At 40.2% G+C, this 25,285-nt stretch overlaps 1 protein-coding gene across 1 annotated transcript in view; it reads right to left on the reverse strand.

Moving 5' to 3' along the window:
* LOC108897472 (pleckstrin homology domain-containing family A member 5-like) overlaps nucleotides 1–25,285 on the reverse strand; it is a 176,889-nt gene that overhangs the window by 62,393 nt on the left and 89,211 nt on the right.

Consider the following 25,285-nt stretch of genomic DNA (forward strand, 5'->3'; position numbering starts at 1 on the left):
ATGGGAAAGAAAATGTTAAATCTGTGAAACAACACCAAACCAGTTCAAACAAGGAACAGATAGAAAGCTGAAGACAAGAAGACACAATTCAAGTTGAAATGAAATACAGGACATCAGCACCACATCTGCCAAGTAAAGCTTAAAAAAGAAATCAACTCCCTGTAGAGACACGGCAAACAGGAGGAGTGAACAGTACACCTCAGAATCACACTGCAAACACACTCATTCACACACCTGGAGCAGTGGGTGGTGCTAAATTTTAGCATAATGTCCAGTTTGGTTAGGCGCAGATGAGGAGCATCTAGCCCCTTCCAAAATAAAAGAAGGTACAAGAAACAGAAACCTCCCAAAAACTGTATCCAGACCAGTCCACAGCAGACTACCACAGTGTGAGAGTCATCACAGCAGCACAACAGTGAACTGATTCTCTCTCTCTCTCTCTCTCTTTCTCTCTCTCTGCCCCAGTGGCACTTCCTGTGCCCATTCTTCCTCTTTTCCTTCTGTCTTTTGTCTTTCTTCCTTCTTCATGTTCTCTCTCTCTCCTGCTTTCATCATCTTTCTGTCTTTCAGTTTCAGCTTTTTTGTTGACTTTCCCTGATTCATTAATATGAACTTAAATTGTGCATTTATAAAGTCTTTACGTAAAAAATAAAAAGAAGTCTTGCCTTTTACTGACTGATGTTCCATACTGATATCACCTGATGACAACTAAGCAAACTTCATTCACTGATTCACTGAGACCATGATATGGTCTTCTTCTCCTCTGTCTTTTTTCTTTCTCATTTTCCATCTCAGCACATTTTACTCCTCTTGTTTTATCATCTCTCTTTCTCACTCTTCCTCTTTCACCTAGTCTGTCTCTGGCCTCTGTTCATTTTATTGTCTCGTTTTCACTGTCTCCACTTGCTTTTCTCTCTTACTTTCAGTCTTCCATCCACTTTTTCCTCATTCACATACTTCCTCTATCTCTCCACTTCTTCCTCATCTTTGTCCCTCTATTTTGTGCCATCACTTTCTCTTACCTACGTCTTTATTTTTCCCACTCATTCCTCCCAGCTCTCCTAATTCCCTGCCTCTCTTGCTGTTTTTCTCTCAGTCATATGTTGCACCACAAGTAACTTCATTCTCACAAAACAGGAGAGTTTTGTTACTGAATCTGAAAAGACGTTGACACTGATAATGAAGTTAGGAGGAAACTTTGTAACACACACACACTCACTCACACACACACACACGCACAGATCACCTGAACTAATCCTAATCCAGACCAGTTCCTCCCTGGATCTTAATCTAAACATTCAGATAACATTCAGATTCAGTTTGAAATTTGTCCCCAAAAGTAAGTTAAGTCAGATCCACACACAAATACACACACATAACCACAGCTTGTTCTGCATGGAACCGAGTCACTTTACAAAATGGAGGAGGTGACGCAAATGCTGTGAAAGAAAGGAAGAACAGAATTCTTTTTCTCCTTGAAACACGTCACTCCCAATGCCCAAAGGCCCACACACACACACACACACACACACACACACACACACACACACACACACATACACACACACACCAAAGCTTCTTAGACTGAGTTGGTAAAATAAAATAACACACGTGCTTACTTACAAGTGCAGCAGCATTTTTGTCTGATTCATATAAACAATTACGTGATAGCATTTAAAAAAAAAATGTAATTACTTTCAGCATAGCTTAACACATCTCACATTCAACACACATCAGCAGCAACATTTACAGACTGACCAACAGGCAGCATCCACAGAGACTTGTATCTCCTAACAGATTTTATTATAGCATAACTTATCTATAAATGCAAAGTGCTTTACATGAAAGCAAAGATTTATAATATTTACAATAAATCAGGGATGAATACAGTAAAATAATTGTAGATAATGTGATATGCAATGGTCCTGAGTCTTTTTCCCATACACAAAAACTTGTGTATGGGAAAAAGACTGAATGAATAGGGTGCCATGTTGGAGGATGGTATTTTCTTAGTACAGCCATGAGTCAATAAAGAAACTGAACACAAGAGAGGCACATTGAAGGAAAGCACAGTTTCAATGAAGTGACAAAACTCCAGCGCGCAGAATGGAACTTTCATTCTGCATATCAAATGAATCATGTTCAACCACCTGCATACTTTTCACGTTCAGATTTTATGATAAACACTTACTCCAAACAATATTTAATCACAACTGTACACTGCCAGTTAGGATGGAGAGTAATTAGGATAAATCTGCAGCTGTTACTGTGGTCCTCTGACTGTGTACTCAGCATCTCCACTCAGCTGGCAGTTTATCAGTAACATCTAGCTGAAACTAATGCGGTCTAAAATCCTACCTTCATGATGGTTACAGATGGTTCTGTTGTTTTAAAGTGGTGTTGATTCAACTGAATGATCATTGTAGAGGCTGTGGTACGTGCTGCTACAGAATTGTATTGTGTTAGGTGTTTCTGTTATTTTGTCCACCCTATTTATATCAGTGAAGATAAGCTAACTAACAGAAACACCTCTCTGTGTAATGCATTACAGTTTTACAACATCACAAATTACATCCTCCAAAATGATTGACAAAATGTGTGCGTGTGTGTGTGTGTGTGTGTGTGTGTGTGTGTGCAATAGGGCTCATTAGTGTCAACCACTATTTCAACCACAAATCACTATGAAAAACCAGCAGCACATAGTAAAAAAAAAAAGTAGATCATAAATATTCATGTCAGCCTAACAAAAAGGTGAGCAGGCTGATGTTTTGCCCTCAGCTCTGACACCTGAGTGCAAATCCTTAAATAAACTCAGAGGGCTCTCCGGGGGGGTCAGCATGTGTTGGCAGCAGATGGAGGCTGAGTGTGTACACTGTTTCCACACCCACATCTGGGGACACCAGATGTGTAGAAGCTACAGGGTGTTAGGGAGGGAGGGGTAAAGGGGCTTCTCCTGGCTCTAATCTAGCCAGCTGTGCAGCACCATGGCTGGGATCACTGTGCCACACTCCAGTGACCTACAACTGACGGCTGGATACAATTAGAAAAACAAAGAAAAACAATCAACTGCTGCACTCCTGATTATTTTTCCTCTGTCTGTCTTATAAAGTCAATACACACACTTTTGACTCTCTTTTTTTTTAAAGTAAAAAAATAAAATATGTGTGAAGTCAAAGTAACAGAAGCATACCTGCCTCCAGCAACACGACAGCTCAGTGGAGGAGCAGCATATCATGAAAAAATGACAAGTTGTGAATAAACCATCAGAGCAGCTTTCAACAGGCTTTCAGCACCAACTTAAAGCAGCATTTCAAACCAGAAGCATCATTACACTCAGTTTCAGATACACAGCCAGACAAATCACAGCCAGGCGTCGAGCGAGTGGACTTGATGTGAGCTGTGCCTTATCCAATTTTAACTTCAGTCTCCGCAGCTTCCCTGCGAGGCCTGACGTGGCTCCGATGAGACAGAAAAGATTGCTTGAGTCACCTTGAGTCATCAAAGACACAAGTTCACTGATTCTATTCATTCATCTTGAAATCACCAGACGGATATTTAAACACGAACAGCAACAGGCAGCAGTAAAATCAGATGCAGCATCATGTGTGAAGTAGCCTTTAAACATCTGATAAACCTGCGATTTTATAAATGTTGCTTTAAATATAGATGCTGAAAATCACCTCCTATCTGAGAAGATGGATATCATTTTCATGCCTGTGTGGAGCTGGAAGGCGATTGGCTAGGCATTAAGACTGGAACCAGGGGGAAACAATCTGTATCCAGAGTTCAAAAAATGTGCCTATAAATACCTCTAAAGTTCACAAATGAAAGTTATAATCTTTTTTCAGTCTTGGTTGATTTTTCTAGTTTAATACTACAGCAAACACTTGAGCAGCTTTGTCAGACTTAACACAGAGGAGCAATAAGTCTTGCTGTTTACAGTACAGCCAAATAAACATGTGTGCTTGTGAATGCAAGAATGTGAAAACTACGACATAGAGAAATGATAACACATTGAATGGTTTCTGCTGGAAAATGCTGACCATCAGTTTCTGCACTTTTGTGCAGCCTCTTTATCTATAAGCAGGTTTCCAGATATGGTTGGTGAGCACAAATTTTAGTATTGGTCTGTTCTTATAAGACTACAGAGAGCTGCAGTCAGTCTGCTGCACTGGCACGCTGTTCATCAAGAAATAGTTCCATCATGTAACTTCCCCCAGTACACCTCAAATGGCTGCACTCACTCTTTCAGAGGCAGGAGTGTATATTGGTAGCTATATTGGTGTTTTACAGACCCTACAGATAACAGACCTCCTCCTCTTAAGGCTGTGCTCCTAACTATATAGTTAAAGTTAGAAAGGGATCATGGTATGGCAAATAAAACACCTAGTTCAATTTACATTGTGGATTTGTTTAAAAAAAAAATCTATGACAGTAGACCAGATACTATCCAGATCTCATAATAATAACCAATAATATCACAAACTGGAGAGTCTGTGATATTATTGGTTATTATTATGATATTGCAAGCTAATATGTGTGTAATCAAAAGCATCTACTCTCTTGTTATACAGCCCTGCACACACCCTGACCTCCAACATCCCAGCACAATGCTGCTGTTACCAAAGGCCTCAGGTGCAGTCCCTGCACCTCAGCAAGAAAACCAAAGCCCCTCTCACACGGTGGCTGCTAGAAATTAAGCTGTTCAGGTTGACGTGAGGGTAATGGAGGAGAGAGAAGAAAATGAAGAGACATGGCGAGGCAGAAGAGAGGGAGAGGTAGGAGGTGAGATACAAACTGTTAATGAGGGAGGCCAAAACAGAGAAACCAACAAATAAATGGAATAAACAAAGTCAACACAGTGCCAGTTCACAGCAGTTTCCTGGTGTGGAGCCAAGCACTTTCAATTTAGATGTAATGACATCAAAGAGTAATGGGATGGGTGGAGGGAGAGGATAACGACGACGAGTATGGGAAGGGTATTGAAAGGACAAGCGAGAAGGTTTAAACCAAAGTACTGTCACAAACACTGTCACTGAAAGAATGAATTTTTGACTTAGCAGACTAATGTGTTAGTGAGGGAGAGGAATCTGTTGTTCCACAGTGATATGTTCCCTCTTTTTTTTTCCTTTTTCTGCTCACATTTTTGTCCTTCTCACAGTCAATTTTTCTGATCTGTAAAATAATACATTTGCATTGTCTATCATTTTATACTTGCTTAGTGTCTGTTTCATTCCATGTTGCACACATGGTTTTTACCTCAGCAGAGGAGGTTATGTTTTCACCTCTGTCCACTTGTTAGTTGGTTTGTTTGTTTATTTGACAGCAATATCATGCAGAAGGTACTGAACTGATCTGCACCAGATTTGGTGAGGCATGAGCCGAGAAGGAACCCATTACATTTTGGTGATGTGGAGACCTATGGGTTTGTACAATACGGTGCAGATGCTGAATCTGCATTACACACAGAGTACTGTACTTAAAAAATATATGTTACATTGCCTTCCGTGTCTACTGTTTATGACTTACTATGTTTTATGACAAATAAATAATTCATGTTTTCAGACCACTTCCTTTCTGTTTTTTTTTTTTTTTTTTTTGTAGAACCAGACAGATGTGTAGGGTTGGTCTTGGTCTTGGTGGTCTTTTGTCGGCACTGGACATATAATGTGAGGAGCAGAGTCACTTATCAGGATAATTCCCTCAATACTAGGGTGCATTTTCAACATTTAACCATATTTCCTTTTAACTTTAACTTTAGTGTTTTAGTTAGTTAAACTAACCAACCAATCAACCAACCCCAGACTCTGGTGCCATTCATGCGCTTTCAGTTCAGTTCAGTCCTTTATTTATCCCAGATGGGAAACACGGCTTGCAAAAAAAGTGAATGTAATTATTGCTACAATTATTACAAATCTGGCAAAGCAAATTAATATGATATATGCATGTTTTGTAGAGGACAGGATTGCATAATCAGTTTCCATTTGTGTGTCTACCTTTCACTCCACTGTAAAGGTCTTTCCAATCCTGCTTATATACTGAATTAGAGGCTTTTAAGCTGTCATTTTTATCCAGGGTGAATTGCTGTGACTTGAACAGTATACTAAAATCCTAAAAAGATAACCCGTGTTAATATAAGCAACAGAAGTGCAAATGTCAAAGCCATTAAATGGTGACAACAGGAGGAGATGTTGGACCTTAAGTCCTGCATTTTTCATTTTTTATCTAACCTCTGAGCACAGTCTTACTGAGGAGAGTGAGTCTGTCTATTTTGTAAATGGAATGTTAAACCAGAAACTGTGCTCTACTGTCTGCACAGGAAGTGACACATGCACTGTTCCTCTTGCCCTGTACGCAACACACACATTAAAAATTCAACACAATTAACATCCGAGGACCTAACCACCACAGAGCTGAAATTTTGATTAACAATCTCTTGGTACAGACTATATACACATGACACACACACACACACACACAGAAACAAATGTACCATCGTTGAACAATAGCTTAGCTAATTCCGTCCATGAGAAATGTCAGCTAATGTTTAATGTCATTAGTCCTCAGTGTGGACGAACGTGCTTTGCTTTAAATGCCATGTGAAAAAGCCACCCTGTGGTCAGATGACTCTGCGTCTGTGTGTGTGTGTGTGTGTGTGTGTGTGTGTCAGCCATGTAGCCCTGCAACCTCAGCCTGGTCACAGCTCTCCTCTCCTCCCTGCAGAGTGGCTGCCATTCACCATCTCTCCCTCCGGCCAGGCCACTAACCTTTCTGAAAGGCCACCAGCACTGACAGCCTCCCCCTCCCACCCTTCCCTTTCTTCCTACCCTCCATTTCTTTCCTTTCACCCCTCCCTCCTCACCCTGGCTCTTGGTTTTCTCTTCATATCTGCTTCTGTCTTTCTTCCCACTGACCCCTCCTTGATCCTTTTCCTCTTATTTTCTCCCATACCTTCTCAATCAGGTCCCCCTCTGTCTGCCAGCCCTTCAGCTGCTCCTCTCCACCTCCTCTGACCTTTTAACTCCCTGCTTCTCTGCGATTCCTCCACCTATCTCTGCAGTGGCCCTCCCTCTCTCTTGGCCTGCACAGGTCACTAATGTTTAAACAATTCTCCTTTGAGGGAGGAGAGACAAACACCATCAATCTCTCAAATGCTAAATGCTTAAACTAGGGCAACTTAAAGGTCCTGTGAAATGAAAAACAACTTCCATTCCATTCATGTTGGTCCTTTGGGCTATTTTCTATTACAAGTTTGCATCACAAGTTTGTGTTTACTTGAATTTACAGAGAAACTTAACAACCCGTTTTCAGTGGAAGACACACGTCCGCATATTAAAAAATGCAATGAATCCCAACTTATGACGGAAATGATGATTTGATATGATTGATTTATGTCTTTTTTACGTCTTGATTGTTCATATCAGTGTAAACGTGATGTTGCCTTATACTTAAAGGGCTTGGAGTCAAGAAAGAGAACCAAAAAAGCCTATTAGCTTTTTCTCCAAACTTTTGTTTTTGTCTTGTTAAATATTAGAAAGATAGTTTTTGTTCTTCCAGTACAACACTGCATGAACTGCACTGTCACCAGTTTGAATCCAGCTGGAGAGCTCTGTTACATATTCTCTCATTTTTCTCTCTACTGTAATCCTCTCTGATAAAATATTTTAAAAACTCAAAATCTAGGGGCTATAAATAACAATATTTACATTGTCAAGTAATCTTACAATATTTTTTTCAATTAATGGAGTAATTATTTAGTGAAAAAGCCCATCACAATTTCCCAGAGCTCAACATTTTGTCGACGAAACTACATAATGAATAAACTTTATGTTTATGCTTGATATGTGTTGATAACTGAGCACTGTCATACATTTAATATACCAACAAAGTGACACTTGAACACTGAATATAAGAAGCACTGTCACAACAGGGTAAAAATTAGTTTTGCAACATTCATGTAAATACTTGATATTGCTCATCTCAATGCCTGAATATTTCTTCACCTGACAAAACACAGATAGTCAAGCATGACATAATACTGCAGCTGTGTGCATGAAAAACTCCATAATCTCCTCCACCAGAATGACTTCATGCCTTTTTATCGCCTCTGTTGTGTTGTCGTAACAGATGAACAAGAAAACTGACATCTGATTTGCATTTGTGATATGTCGAACAAACGCGCCTGCTTCCAGCAGCTGTGCAACTGCGTGAACAAAACCAGTCCCCCTCTCTTCACTTCCCTCTTCACTAGCTCTCTCTTTTTCTCTCCTGAGCTAAAAATAAACAGGGCTTGAGAGATTTTTTTTTTTTTAACCCCCATTTTAACGTGGTATCGTGCATGATAATGTTTACCTAATGAGCCGACTGAGCTACAATCAGGTGTATGTATGAGCCCTACAGTCGTACATTTTTGTCCGTTAAAGAATACTTCCATTTAAGTGACTGTGATAATGGTCTGACATCGTAGTGGAAATAATATGAAAGTGACTCACGGGAAACAGATGGGATATTTGCACCATTATATCTTAAGAAAAACGATAATGACACATTTTTCAAGTGTGGAGAGCAGTTTAGATGTTTGTCCAAGAACTGTCATCAACAACATCAAATTATAGATTCTATACATTTAGCGAAAAACACTTCAATCCCATTACCACTGCAAACTAGAGTAGCATGTCACATCTGTTACCTTCAAATTAAAAGCTCTAAAATAAAAGAAAACAGCCTCTCTTGACAAGAGACATATTAGAAATCAGTATGCATGCAGCAGTGCCGGCAGGATGAGTATATGTGAATTACACTTTAAAGCTTATCTAAAGCAGCAGTAAAATAGTGCGTCTGTCTGGGAAAAAGAAATGACATTTGAATTTTATTAACAGCCTCTCTCAGATAGTGCTGGTGCAAATCACTAATCGAGAGCTCCATGAACAGGGTTTTGAGGGTGAAGCCCTAGTGAACAGCAGCATGTATCGCAGATCTAAATATGTCTGTTAATGCAGAACTTGAATGGCAGTTAATAAATGATGCCAAGATGTGAAATAAATCATGATGAATGTCGTGGCACACTAAATGCCTTAAAGAGGCAAATAATTCAACAACTGTAAAATGACACAGGTTCAAAGCTCTGAGTGGCAGCAAAGGCAAATGACAGCTGAGACTGACATCATGCAGCTGAGGCTGACAAACAATAGGTGAGGCTGACAAATGATGAGACTGACAAAGTACAGTGGAAGCTGACAAACAATGGATGAGCCTGACTAAGTACAGTGGAGGCTGACAAGTGATAGATGACAGTGACAAAGTACAGCTGAGACCGGTAATTGACACCTGGGCTTAAAAGGTCCAGTTGAGGTTAGGTACAAAAAAATAGACAAGGCTGAAAAAATAAACCTAAGGCTGACAAAGTGCGTGTGAGGCCAGCAAATGAAAGCTAAGGCTGACAAATAAGATGGAGCAGACAAAATACAGCAGAGGCTGACAAATGCTAGCTGAGGCTGACAGAGGACAACCTGGTGTGGTGAATGGTGACTCGGGTGAGGCTGCAGCTGACGGATGTTGAGTTCAGCCTGACTTAATTTAGTTCATAAAGATGATAGCTAGAACACAGAGCTAGTGGTAAGGATGTAAGCAGTGATCTGCTATGTAAGAACCATTAAAGCCTCATGGGAATGTCTGCTAATGTCGTTATTAACTTTTAGTCTCATTATCATGGTCAATACGTTTTGTGATTATGAATTACTATTAGAAAACAGGATGTAGAGGTTGCTGCAGGTGGTTTTTAAAGATAGTCGGGCTGTTTCTTTCTTTACTGAGGCCTTGTTAAATATCTGATCAGGATACTTCTGTCACCACTGCTCCTGTTTCACCATGTAGAAACTCCTGCTTGGCAATCCTAAGCGGCTATATCTCCAGACACCAACTTGGCTTGTCGAGTTAATGTGCTGTTCCACTCACACAAAGCCATATGGATGAGCTTGCTAACACATTCAACCTGCAACAAGCCAAAGCTCCTCTTTTACGCTGAGGCCCAGCAGCTCAATCAGAAAGCAATTTCTTTCTCATATTATTACTAGGGGAAGAGTCTTAATCAGGTTAGCTAAGAGACACGCTGTGCTGTTGGACAAGTCTGTTTACCTGTGGGTTATGTCTGAGCTGTACGCTCCACAAAAACCAATAACAAACAGTTGTACAGTGTGACTCAATTTAACTTCATGGTAATTTTGAAAATTCACAAACAGAAACACTTAGGCCTTCAGTACCAGTACAAAGTTCTTGATAATAAGCTCTCTAACAAATAATGTAACAATACAATAATGTAACAATACAATAAGACCATCTGTGTCTGCTGCTCGGCTTAGCTTTTTCAAAAACCTTAAAAAACCCTCTGTTCAGTGGCAGCAGACAGACATGCTTCGAGACTAGTTGGTGAACACATTTAGCAACCAGCAACTACCTGGTGAATGTAGTGCATCGTTTAGGAACTAGCAACTAGCTAGTGAACATAGCATTTAGCAGCTAGTTAGCGACTAGCTGGTGAAGATAGTATAGCGTTTCTCAGCCAGAGAGTCTGGCATTTTTAAAGGTTGGTTCCCCTCATCTATTTCAAAGAAATATTCTCTTTCAACAGAACATGAACCATCTGTACTTTAGAAATTCCTGGCTCTTCTTTGAAGCTACTGAATTAGCTTATAGCTGTTCAGGTTGCTTGTCAGACTTGCATGTTAACAAGATTGAAGCTAATTTTGTTAGTTATGTCTGAGTCATTTGTTACTGCCTTCCCTTTAATACTTATATGGCTTGGGTTTTGTAAGGGAATGTGGACAACAGCAGTGCAACCACATGGAGCTTTGGCATCCAACATGCTAACTTATACAGCTGCTTTACAATGGTGGTCCAGACCGGTGGTGTCAGAGCTAACAAAACGTAAATTCTTAGCAAAAACAATTGGGTTAATACACAGTAACCGCTGGAACTAAACCATCATTTAATGAATTGTTTGATATTTTCACAGAAAGTACAGTAGGCTATATTAAGTATGGGGCCAGAGCCAGAAGGCGATTAGCTTAGAATAGACTGGAGTCTAGGAGAAACAGCTTGCCTGGTTCTGCTCAAAGTTTAAAAATACACCCAGCATTACCTCTTTAGCTTTCCAATTAATACGTTGCTTTCACTTTTTCATTGGCAGATTTTCCTTTTTTTGGTTTTAAGAAGCTGACTTTCAGAGCTGTCAAATGTCAATATCCCATGGTTTCAGGTTTATAGGTTGGTTTGTTTGTTTTTTTAAAATTCTACTCCCACTACACTTCTTGTGTTTCTAAAACATTAAACCAGATCGACCTTGTCTCTGGAACAAACAACGTCTGCTTTCGTCATGTTAAACTCCCTCCAAACAAGCAGTAATAAACTGAGTCGCCAGCGTGCACAAGTACACATGTTGAGCCTCTTAGTGCTTCTCAGAAATAACCTTGAGTTATGTAACAGCAAACAACAACCCTGGCTCACTCATATTGTTATCACACTCCTGTACTGGCTCCCATGTTGCTATTGGTAACTGCGACAGATGGCTGATGGGATTGCGATTGTGATGAAGATCCCTGGAGTTAAACACTGTCAGCCAGGCGAGGATCCCACCAAAGAGACAATCCAAAGAAATACTGGAGAGAGGAAATCTGTGAGGAAGAGAAGTTATCTCTGTCTTCCTCTCCTCCTGTCCTCTCCTCCATATGTCTCCACCTATCATCATCATCATACTGCAGTTAGCCTCGACGCCTACGGCCTCTCAGTGCATAAAAAGGCCAGTGATATCATCCTCCTCCTGGCCTTTAGCCAGACAAAACCCACTCATTTTACAGTTTCACATTTTTACACTTCAAGTGTTTGGCTGACGAGTAACTTACAGTGAGGGCAGCGGTAGACTGAGATTCAAGACCTGCAATTAATTATCCATTACTGGGAGGATGTGTTGGGTTGAATATGAGCACTTAGCAGCTGGATGAAGTGATGCATTATATACTAAGTACTTAAACTTTGCTCATATCAGAGGCATATAATCAAACGGAGGTATGTTATTCACATTTATGATCTATTAAAGGTGCAATGTGTAGCATTTTAACTTTAGTTTATTGCTACTACTTTCTAATTTTTGAGACAATGGCTCAAGTAAAAAGAAAAAAAGGCACTGTGGCAATCAGCCTCTGCTGTATTTCATTAGGCTTGCCACAAATTATTTTTTTAAAGCAAATCTATTGACTTAAAAAACAGTGACATATTGAGAAAACTCACAGCAAAGTATCAAAGATATTAAGTTTATAATTTGGAAAACTACTAAAAAATAATTAGATGAACATAACATATAAGGGCTTCAATAAATACAGTAAATTAACAACTAGAATTACCTCTTCGTCTCTGCAAACCAGTCCAGTTGCAGTTAATTAGCATGAGAATTCTTAGTTATGGCCAAAAACATGTTTTGTGCTGTCGCAATGACACAGCCCTTTGACCACCATGTAATCTAATCCAAGTGAATGTTTGTCCCCAAATACCCAAAGAAGTTCTCTCAAAACGTTCCTGAGATATCACATCATCAAGGCCAAAAACGTGCTTTGTGGTGTCACGGCGACCTTGACTTTTGACAACCACCAAAATCTTATCACTTCGTCCTTGAGTCCAAATTCTTCAAGCATTACTTAAGATATTACGTTTACAAGAATGAGACAGACAGACAACCTGTTTGCACTGTCACTGGTGCGGAGGCATAACAGGATGTGTAATAATAATAATGATAATAAGAATAAAGATCTATCAATGACAGAGTGGTGAAATGGTGGATGTCTTACATGTTTCCATATTAAGTCACTTCCAATGTGTCAACAAGCAAGACACTTTTGACTGGAGTGTTATTATTTCTATCAGTTATGATGATGATTGAAACCCACCAAAGTAACTTCATATCTGAGAACATGGTGATAGCAAGCAGACAATCATACAGGTAGCAAGCACACTGTTTATCTAGATTATCTATACCACTTCATTTGAGGGTAAAATTGAGAGTGTACACAGCTATAGTAAGTACAATGGGTCAAAGTAGAACTGTGATGGATGTTTGAGGCTGATGAATGATTTTCCCTGTTTGTGATTACAGTCAGAAGGATATGACATGAACAGTGCATTACTAATACAGATAATTGCTACTGGTCTGCCTGTTATCTTGACATCTGTCTCATTTGTTTGCAGCAATTGAACTCAGGATTCACACTTAATTTGACAGTGATGAATATATTATTAATATATAAAAATACTGGATGTGAGAATCTATACATCACACTATACTATCATTATACTTGACTATACGCCTACATTTGCACGTATAGGGCACTGCTGTGTGGACTCAGACAAACAAACACTGCTAAATTGAGCCATGGTGAAAACTGAACTTTCCACTCAATATGCATTGAAATCTGGTTTCAAAGAGAGATCAAAAATAAGTACTTTGCTGTTCGTCATGCTCCATTCATAATCTCCCGGTCATGTCAAAATTTGTTCCCAAGTCAGTTCCCGTCATCTTGTTTACCAAAAACTCGGCCTCAAGTCTCATCAGGGGCCAGTTAATAGAAAACAGCAGCAGCAGCACATTATCCTGTCACAGTGATGGAGATGCTTCGTTACATGTTCTCTGGTTGTGTGTAATAGGCGAAAGCTTTGTCCGACATCCACAGTATCCATCAATTCAAACATCCCTATCCTTCTCTCCCATCCACACAACCATTAGGACTATGATGAAGCTGTCCACACAGTTGATCTATCAGCTGAGCTGGGGCTATCTGCTGCTGCAGAGCTTCTACTGCCAGCTGGAGATGGTGGCCCAGTTGTATGTATATATGTAAATAAGTAGGTAGGTACATAGACAGATGGTATGATTTTGTGATTTCCTACCCTTAACAGATAGAAAAGAGATACAGATTGTTTTTTGATTTTACAAATAATAAATGGAAAACAAAGATAGATTTTATCATTTTCTCGCCCCAATAGAAAATTCACCTTTATATATCTAATTGTTTCTGTAGAAGCTAGATAGATTTTTTTCTAGAAAATAAAGAAAACATTAGATTTCTGTCATTAATAAACAGAAAATTCATAGATATTATCACTTTCAAAAACAAACAGAAAACAGATTATGTTTGTAATAAATAGAAATCATTTTGTTTATCAGCAACTAATAGTTATAAAATAGATTTTCTACGTATCTCTAATTGACAAATACAAAAACAGACAGAGAACATATTTCAGTATTACTTAGAACATAGATTTTGTGATTTATTTACACCTAATAGATTGGAAAAAGAAAGAGAGATGATCCTATATTTTACCTTAATACAGGTATGTTTTCACCTACACTGAAACCTAATATCCATCATTAGTTACAACTGATGAGGGAAAACAAGGAATTGATCCAAAACAAACAAATATCTGGCTCTGATTTAGTCCCACGCCGATAAATATTCTGTACAAGCAGCCAGTGACAGTTCGTCCAGCAGCAGTAATGACATTAGCTGCTGTTAGGAAATTGCGCCTCTGAATCACCCAGCTGAAACAGCACACAAACAGCTCACAGCCTTTCATATTTTGAAAGAAAGCCTTGGCAACAGCATGTGTGAATCTTGCATTGCAATCTAGACTGCCAACAAATAACCTCTCAGCATATGCCCCCACTATACAGCATATTTAATAGTGTCTGCATACCAGGAAAATATGCACACTCCACACATTGTCAAAAAAAAAAAAAACACAATGGCGATAAAGTCCACAGCTTGTTGACTCACCAGAGGAACTGTAGCAGGAGTTAAGGAGTCAGGCGGAGCAGGCAGGAGCAGGAGGAGGACGGCTGCCTCTTCCATGGGCTTTGCTCTGGTTGAAGGCAGCAGCAGTGCTTGCGCGAGCGCTGGCGAACAGCCCTCCCTCCCTCGCTTTCTCTCTCCTGCTCTGCCTGCACCACCATTGTTCCAGCCTTAACAGTCAGATATGTCAATGTGGAGTGGTATCCTGCGAGAAAACCTCACGAGGCTGCCCCACGAAGACAGCCGAGCCGAGCAGATGTCAGAGAGAGAAAAATGAATTCTGTACAGAGAGGCACTGCTTTCATGGGCATGACACAGGGGGACCGTCAGTTTATTTCAGTGGGATTCCATCTCTTTGGCTCTCTAGGTGATCAGTTAAGTCGTTGCTTGCTAACATTAGCAACTGAGCCATTAGCAAACAGATCACATAGTGCATAATGCACAAATACAAAAGCACTTCTCATTCTTGATCCATGCTTTTTTGACTAAGAGACAATTGTTGCGGGGGATTATCTTCCCTGTCACCCACATCTACAATATTCTAGAGACAGAGATTTAAGCTATCCCAATCACACACAGTTTTGTCAGATGGTGACACAGGACAAAAATCCAGGACCTTCATCCTCAACATCTCTGCGGACCAACTTTCATGGAAATCTGAGATCATCCTCACAGCAAAAATACCATAATTTCTCATTTGTCTAAAGGCCGAAAAACAACTTAGACAAGAAGTTCTGGTGATCGTGTAAACTGGGTTCTTTAAGCTATTATCATGATCTCTGTTCTCTTCTCAGTGAACACTTTAATTCCCTGTGTACGTCACTACGAGTGACCTCTTTCACATTAAACATAGTCAATTCATTCGCTGTTATATTGACAAGACTAAGAGTCTACAGCCAAGCTGACAACAAGCTGTGAAGCGGTGCTTTGAGCTAAATGCTAGCATCCACCATGCTAACATGCTGTTATTGGGAGCACTTATGTATCACTATACAGAGTACAACTGAGGCTGCATGAGAACATCATTAGCTTTACTTAATGGGGCTCACCAAAGCTATCATAATCCATCCTCTGGGGACCATGAATCTCTATGCAAAGCTTCATGGCAATCCATCAAAAGACTTACTGAGATATTTCAGTCTGGACCAAAGTGGTGAGCCGACCCACCAGCACTGCCATCCCTTGAGCCACGCTGCTAGCATGGCTAAAAATACCAATGAAAACAGCATTAACTACAGTGGTAGAGCAAAAAACAGTAATGTAGCTAAATCTTTCCAAGATCCAGTACCTTATCACTGACAAAAGTGCTGGTCAAAGCAACAAACCACTACAAAGTTGCTGTGCATGTAGCACCTTACAGTCAGAAACAGGATTTGTGCTGCTGTATAAATCACTTGGGAGTTTATAACAAGCGGCCTAGAGTTACCTTCTCCTGTCCTCTGTGTGTAACATCATCAAAATCATTTACATACAAAGATGATTATGAGAGATTAAAACTGCAGCCCAGGTGTGAAGATTTCAGTGTTTTGTGATGTTTCACTGTGCTGCAGAACTTCTGTTTGAGGTAGGAAACCAGCTGTGGAGCTTTATGTGAATACTCTTCTCTCAAACATCTTTTAGAACTTTCTAGCAGAGGAGAGAGAGAGAGAGAGAGAGAGAGAGAGAGAGAGAGAGAGAGAGAGAGAGAGAGAGAGAGAGAGAGAGAGAGAGACCTTTCTGGGCAATGAATACGCTTTGATACTGTTTCTCCCGATGTGTGTCCTGTATAAGTTCCTTCATTTGTTTCTGCGGTTGAAAATCCTTTTCAGCTGTGAAATGAATGTCTACTTCTTAAAGCCAGCTACTGCAGGCGGCTCCTTTATGCTGCACCATTTTTCTGTCACTTTGCTATTTCCAGAACAAGATGTTGGGGGTGTGACACTTTAAAATTCAAAGAATGTATCACTCATTAAACATGTATAATGTTTGCTGTGTGCTGAAACCTTACCAACAAGCAGGAGAGGTAACCCACTGCCTCTACATAAACCGTTAGATCACAGACTCTGCAGTGGAAATGAAGGCTGAACATTAACATTCTTTTAAGTGAGTTTTGTTAGAGTGTTGTACTGTCTGATACAGTTTCAAAGGCTTTTTCCAGTCTGCTCAGTGTAACTTTCAGAGGCAACTTTGACTGTGATCAAAGCGATGCCATCTGAGAGTGGTTATATCATCTCATTCTGCTAACTTGCTATAAGCAGTGCTTATTAGGGACCCACTTTCTTGGATGAAAATAACGGGACGATGAAAACTGTTTTCAGTTCATCACAAAAAAGGGTGAGACACCCCCCCCCCCCCAATCCCACCCAATGCCCCCAGGAATTCAGTGATCCACAGAGGCCAGGGAGTCTGTTTTTGCCATTTGAGAGCACTTGGGGGGAAAAAAGAAATGCATTATCAATGCAAATCAAGATGGCTTGAAAATATATTATCAGTGACTTGAATATCAAAATACAACTAATCTCAGTAACAAAGGTTGTACGGACTAAGTGGAAAACGGACTGAACAGGTAAAAGCTGAATCACTGAATTCAATTCAATTCAATTTTATTTATATAGTGCCAAATCACGACAGGGCAGATCTATACTGTACTCTTTATATTAGTATATTTACAGAGAGAGACCCAACAATTCCCACCATTAGCAGCACTAGGCAACAGTGGCAAGGAAAAACTTCCTGGACCAGTTGGTTCTGAAGAATGTGGTGCAGCGCATGTAACTTCTTGGTTAAGCTCATTTTAGCAATGTAAGACGTCGGTGAGTAAAAAGAGAAAAAACACTTATTGTTATCAAATATGAATATTGATCTGCAGAGATTTACAGGCTGTTGAGTCAACAGCTGGGACAGCTTTAAGTCCTCTGACACAATGCGAGTGACGACCAGGTGAGAGCCAATCACGCTCATTTTAATGACCGGACATGGAGGGACAGACTAGAGCAGAGGGGATCACTACCAAATACAGCACAAACACAGAACCACAATCTGTACTTGGGGAAACAAACAGTACAACCAGTACATGCATAGTACAGCAGCTATGACATGACACAAAGTAGAGTATGCCAATTTTATCTATAGAGATTATCATCTCTATAGTTAAAGGTGAGCCTGGATGCTAACAGATCAACACCATGACAAATGACCAGCTGCTAAGATCCCATCCACTGCCACTACTGCCCCAGCAGTGGCAGTGGTGTTTTTCAGGGCTTACAGTGAGAATGCAAGACTGGTCCATAAAGAGGAAGGTGTTGGGTGCGCTGAATGAGATGGGAACACTTGAGAAAACTCTTCCTGTGAAGAAAAGTAACTTATCTAGCACCTCTGAAATGGTAAATATCCTCAAGGGCACGTCAAAAAAAGTTAAGGTACATTAATGATTTAAAAAAAAATTGCATTTACTTATATTTATAGCTGTGCTTGCCTACATTTTTGCTAATTAAAGAGATTATCTGTTTTGGTTGCTGAGTAAAGGGTAAACAGAGAAGTACTGTTCAGAGAAGTCTAATCTTCTGATATGTGAAAACAAGTTTTTATAGAAGATTTTGGGATGGTTGCTATCTGCTACAGTTAGTTTAAGTGATAAATTAAGCTAACTTGGAAATATCTAAATAAATAAAGGGAATAAAATGTGGGGAAAAAAGGTCCATTTTATTAATGGGTCAGTGAGTGGGGCTGACAAGTTTTTGTCTCAACTGACAAAGTCAAACTTTAAGTTTCTCCTTGGAACTCACTCCTCTTTCCTCCCGTCTCCCTCTGCCTTCTTTGATGTCGGGTTGTTTTCTCCTCTCTTTCCTTCTATCCTTTACATCCAAAATGCAGAGTGTTTGAGAGTAGTCTCTCATACACCATGGGACATGAACATAAATTTCTGCAACATTTCGGCTCCATCATCATTGTGCAGACCGCTCTGGCCGATCACCGAAGGAGAATGAGAGCAGGTAAACACAAAGTGTGTTGGAGAGGTATTCACTACACTGTTCAGCGACTAAAATAGTCTGATATTTGGGACAAGTACTGTCGCGTTTTTCTGCTTTCTTCAAGCCTGCGGTAAAAGGTAAACTCTTGAGAAGCTGTTCCATCGATAAAAGTTGCACTTGGGGGCTCAGAGGTTGGTCTAATGTAATGAGTTTGGGCCTTTGAAAGACTACCATGCACTTAGTGCTATGGAGCTACAGCGGATGGAGCACATGTGATGCATTAAGAAAAAAGGCCAGAGCCACTGTTGAGCTGTGGGAGGAAATGGCAGGTAGAGGGGACATCAAGAGTGAAAACACATTAGCTGAGATATTGGCGTTCAAATGTACATGGAGCAAGGACGACACGTGTGTATGTTTGGAGGATAAATATGGCACAAGAAAAAGTCTGGCATACACATACAACAGTAAAACACATTTACTGTAACGCGGCCTCGCTAGTAGGGCTTTTATTTTTTTCTGCTCCATTTTTTTCCAAGATAGAGCTGGTCTTGTAAAGCCAGATAATGGTGCTACTGAATGGGGTTACAGAACTGTTGACCTGAACTGTCCCCTCTTGAAACCTCCCAACAGCTATAACAGCTATTTAAAATAGGTGTTAGGTAAAATAGGTTGTTACAGGGGGGCGAAACACAATACACCTCTTCGTTTTGTGTGTTGCGATTTGATTTTAAAGTGGCGTGGAAATTTCCAAGTCAGAATGAAAAACAAATCAGTCAGGCAAAGCTGCAGAGAATTATTTTGTTATGTGAAAAAAAAAAGAATATTAACATACCACTTAAAGATTTGTCCATTAGACTGGCTTTACAGGGCTGTGAACATTCATACATCTCTTTTTTCATATTTCCACTCTTCAGGTGCTTCATATTCTTCAAGTAGAGCTCAATTTTACACATCAAAGTGTGTTTCCAGGTGTTGAGAAGCACCTGAAGAGTTACACATACTGACCACTGGATACACCAGCAGCCCTGAGCTGCTACTGTCCTGAGAGGCCTCACCCTGAGGGGGCACAGCAGACATGAAACGTGGATGAGAAAGTTCACACCCTGCTTGTGTGTGTGTGTGTGGCGATTAGCCACTTTGCCATGCTCTTCACACACATTAACCGTATTTCAGGGCTGTCACGTTTGATTCACGTTACCAAGACAACAGGTGAAATGTCCTCTATGCTTATCGATGTGTGAGAGAGAGTCAAGGAGAGAGAGCGAGGCGGCTGAAGTTACCTGCGTGCAAGACGCTGCAACCAGAATTTTTAACAAGGGCACTCCACTGCATTCATTCATCTTATTTGCTATATTGGCTTTTACGAGTATACTGTGACTACTGAAGTGCTAAATTCACTTTAGTTCAGTGATGGACATTTCATGGATGTTTCATTAGCTGTTCATTGTAGGTGCAGTAAGGTGAGGAAATCATGGATACGTGCAAATGAATACTATAGAACCAGCGTTGGTATAGAAACCAGTTAAAAGTTTGATAGGATCTGACGTGATGTAATGTTACAACATGGCTGCTGGAGTTGCCTCAGTATGACACCTGTCTTAGCAGCTAGTTTGGGTCCCTTAATGTCTCAGCAGTGGAGGAGTGTTAAAAGTTTTATCAGTCCACATTTGCCCTTTATGAGAAGTGTACTGTTCAGTTGTTGTTGGCTGCCAACTGACCGAGCATGAAATTGCCAGACAAAAGTGAACAGACTTGTAATCTATAAAATTAATGTTGAATGACAGCAAATAAGCTAACACAGAGGTTTACTACTGTACTACTCTGGTCAGTGTAAGACCACGGCAAACCATGCAGGCAGCTTGGACAAACATTTAGAGCTGTGCTTCCCAAACTTTTTCTGTTATACTGAAAAATTTCAATCAGCCAGTTAAACTGTTTTTTTTTTTTTTTTGTTTTTTTTTTTTTCAACAGATCATTTCTCAATTCTTGAAATAACTACTGCAACAAGATTAAGACTAAGCTGCTGTACCCCTCTGGAGAACTTGTTAGATTATCTATGAACCATGAGTGTCTTGCTCCCAACCAAGCCCATAGGTGTTTCAATATTTCACTGGATAAACTGAAACTTTAACCTGGTGGTGGTCAAACAATCATTGATGTGAGTAGGAGTCATCTTCTGGACATTCACGATGAAGGCACAGCCATTAGTGTTGAAATGGAGAGTCAATTAATCACTTTGTCTATTGAGCTTAAATTAATTGGAAAGAAATTACTAAGAGTTGAAGCAGAGGTTTGTTGAAGGACATGCGTCCGTTCAGCTGAAGGTAACATGTAAATCCCTCAACACTAACTCTCATTGGTTTTTGGTGGTCCTTTTCCCAACACAGATGATTACCAGCTGCTGAAATGTATGGCCGCAGCAAATGAGAGCAAAGGATATTAAAAGTAATTAGTTTGCCAGTTGGGGAGGAGGAAGGATATTAAAATTGGTTTTATGTCTGAGAGAGGAAAGAAATGGTCTGAACGCAGTTTTGTGCAGGGAAATTAGAGTTCAGGACTAATGTGTAGAAGTTAGCAGTGGCTGTGAGAGGAGTCTGTATGTTGGATAGCAGATGGTGCAGGCATGAGGACTTAATAAACCATTTTTTATGAAGGTATCCTGATGATGACACTAATATCCCCCATGACACTCAAAGCAGTGATGAAGGATAAAGAGGTTTCTGAGTCAACAGACATTTTCAAAGATCTCAACTACTCATCTATTTGAGCACAAGATACTTTTTCTTAGTGTCTTAGTGAGAAATTGTAGCCACTTTGCACAGCTGTATAGTTACTTGATCTAACTTAAATTAACAGCTACAGTTCCCAGTTCTAGGCTGGATTAACAACTGAGAACAATGTGAGAGGACCTCTGAATTCCAGAAGCCCTGACAGCTTTATGTTTACTGCTTGTTTGTGTTTGCAATGGTTTGTGCTAGTTTGACAACAGAGTCTTGGCTGCTCCTCAACTCTGCCTACTTATAAATACCTGGGCATTTAGCTAGAGAATGGCCTCACTTGAAAACAGCGATGAGGAGAAACAGGCACAGTTTCATATGTTAGAATGAATGTTTCTGTCTCGACCATCATGTCTGTACTTGACTATGGAGATATCATGTTGCAAACAACCCGATGCAGTTAAGCATTGTTCTTAGTGTTTCACTATAGGATATAAATATTGTCCTCATCACTGTGTGCTACGCGGTCCTCACTATCAACAAGAACAGAACAAACACTCTATCATTTTTATAAAGGTCTCCTTCAAAAGCTACCTCAGTACATCACTTCTCCCTTAAAATTTAAAACCACTGCTCACCAGACCAGATCTCAAGCCTGCTAAATCTAGTTACCCCTCGGGAAAACAGTGAACTCGGGAAGATTGCCTTCAACTACTTTGCACTATCTGTACTAAATGGAATGAATTACAGAGGATTTTAAAACCTGAATGTCTCAACCCACTGCTACTTTTAACTTTGAATCTATGCAGTCATGTCTGTGATTGTCTCTGATTCTGTATGTACTTTTGCTGCCTGCCTATGCTCTTTGCATGTTCTTCACATTCCCATTGTATGGTTATGTTTGTCATATGTATTTGTCCTTTTGTTATGTCTAGCTATATTTATCTCTTTCCTCTGCTCTTTGCAAAAGAGACCTTGGTCTCAATGAGAATACCTGATTAAATAAAGGTTAGAAATAATTTAGCTGAAGTTGGAAATCTGCACTACAAAAACACTGTGTCAACTGACATGGTAAATGACAAGGTCTCTGTGCTATAATCTGTTCTTAAAGACATTTATTATTTCAGTTTTATGCTTCACACATCAAATGTGGGAGCCATCACAGGGCGGTTGTGCTATACACCGAGCCACAGTGCAACACACATGGCTAGTTCAAGTTTCAGGACATGCTTGCAGTTTATAAAAGGTCGTCATGAAAGTTAGATGTGTTACATGCACATCCACCAGCCCTGCCTCCACCTTGATGTGTAGTTCATGAATAGTCATCCAATATGAATAATTCTTGGGATTCTGGGCTGCTACAACAGTACACATCTGACAGCATTATGTACCCTGCCTGAGCTCACCACTTGTTTCGTAAAGTGAAAACCATTAACAGTAACGGCATCTGTCTTGTTGACATGTTTCAGTACGACCGCACTATAAGACGGACCCACCAAACAGGGGATGAACTGTGTGAAGTCACGTTGATCTTGCTGTTACTATCAAACTCATGACATGCACACATAAACTGTTCCTCCAGAAACACTTGTTGAATAATTAAACATTGTGAAAAAAACAAGAGACTATATTTACATGGATCTGTTTATACATAATGCATTTTTCCAGGCAGAAATTCATTCTTTAAGCACTAGATGTCATGTTAAAGTACTTCATGTCCGTGAGTCATATAGAAAGAAATACTGAAATTCCTAAAATGAGACCGTGTCTGTCTGGCAAACACCCACGTCTTTCAAAGTACACGCTCCCATTTTCTCATGCAGAGTTTCTGTTATTTGTCTCCGAGCCCAGGCTGAGATAACCCTGATGACATAACTATGACATCACCAGGGTCCTTTCCCCAAAATACATACGACAAGATTGTGAGGCTTTGTGCCACAGCACTATTATTATGCCCCTCATTATGGCCCTGCCAGATGCTAATCCAGAAACTGTACACAAACAGGGAAAAAGAGAAAATGACAAACAATAGGTTAATAGTGGCCCAGCAGATAATTTCCCCCCTGGGTCCCACAGCAGATTAATCTGATCCAGTCAAGGAGCTGTTACATCACATCCTACAGTGTGTGTTGCTAGCTAATGATGGCTAATTAGCAGCCAATAAGTTAACCGTAGCTACACACATCTTCACAGCTGTTTGACAATTCCTTTGTGTTGCTTGGCAACAAAGGCAGTATCAGCTTGTGTGTACAAAAGGATTCATAGCTGCGTTTTGATACTTCCCTGGGAGCTGGTCTGAGAGCAGCAGTTTGACAGCTCCGTGGAGATAGAGAGGAGAGGAGAGGAGAGGAGGAAAAGGAAGAACGTAGATGGTGATTGAATTACCGACAAAGTGAGTGTGAAAATAAATCTGTTCACCAGTCACTAGAGCATTGTGTTGTTGGTAGAGTGAGCAGCAGAGCATCTCAGTCATTTATGATTATCTGTGGACAGATGTGATGCTTGAACTATTCAATAACGTGACACTTCCTGTTTATATGTGATGAATCCTGGTAAAAGTAAAGAGCATTTTGTGTCACAACCTAGCTTTTCTGCATTCAGAACCCAAAATGCACCTTGGGGCACAAGAGTCATCTGCTATGACCAGTTTCTTGACTCCTGGTGAGTATTTTTGTGACAAAGGGGCAACTTCCTGCACGAAATGGAACAGTTTCATTTCATGCACTGACATGACCAAATGCACTGCCAACACATGGGGAGGAGGTGGGGAAGAAGGATGGGTTAACACAGATTAGCAACATGCTATCAATGCAACTTGACATAAGACATATCCTTAAAGTTACATTCTCATATAATATCCAGTATTAAAATAATAAACAAGTCTCAAATAACAGCACTGACAAATAAAGGCTGAGTGAAAAAATACTGAGGGAGTTAAAATACTATCATCAACACAACAACATATTCACCATTGAAAGGGGAAACTTGATGCAGGTTTTTGACTTCAAAAGCCTTCCATGGAAAGGCTGGGAAACTTTTAATTTGAAACACCTGTGCAGGAAGATGGGTTTCACTGACAACAGCTTAACAACAAAAACAACAAAATGGAAGCAGCTGGAAATAATTAGTGGATGAAAACAGCATGTTTATTTGTTTTCTGTGGTGAAACTGATAAGCCTGTATAAAGGCCGAGTTCCCTCAGCTATTGAAGTAAATAAAGGTAAACTTATGGTATCATAATTATATCAACCTGTAGGGGAGACCTCTCTCCATTACTGCTCCTTAGAGACAGTGTTCATTGGCAACCTCAGCTTTTGTCTGTTCCTCCCTGTCTCTGTGATTCTTTTTGCCTTTTTTCTCTAATTTTCCCGCCCCTCTTTGCACACAGCCCCAGTTGTTGTAATTTTAACATTTAACTGTGTTTTGTATTCGTCGCAGTTGCCCTGAAGAAAACACTTTTCTAATTTTGCTCCCTTTACACTTCAAAATGAGCTTCTCTCTTCATCTCCTCTCTTGCCCTGTTTTTGCTTTCTCCCTCCTTTTCAGGTTGCGTGTGCATCTATCTGTTTCTGTATACGTGTGTGTGTGTGTGTGTTTTCCAGCATGCCCCACACTCCCAGCCTCTGCTCTCCAGCAGCATCCTGGGAGGTTTGCACCGGAGCCGAAGCAGCAGTATTTTTAAACCTGCCTGCTACCCAGAAAGGGAGGATCTGAGCCACAGATTCATCTGCACATGACTCGTTTGAGTCCACTGAGGAATTACAAACACCTCCCACCTCCACAA

Source organism: Lates calcarifer, linkage group LG18 (assembly GCF_001640805.2).
Source record: "Lates calcarifer isolate ASB-BC8 linkage group LG18, TLL_Latcal_v3, whole genome shotgun sequence".
Classification (NCBI taxonomy): domain Eukaryota; kingdom Metazoa; phylum Chordata; class Actinopteri; family Centropomidae; genus Lates; species Lates calcarifer.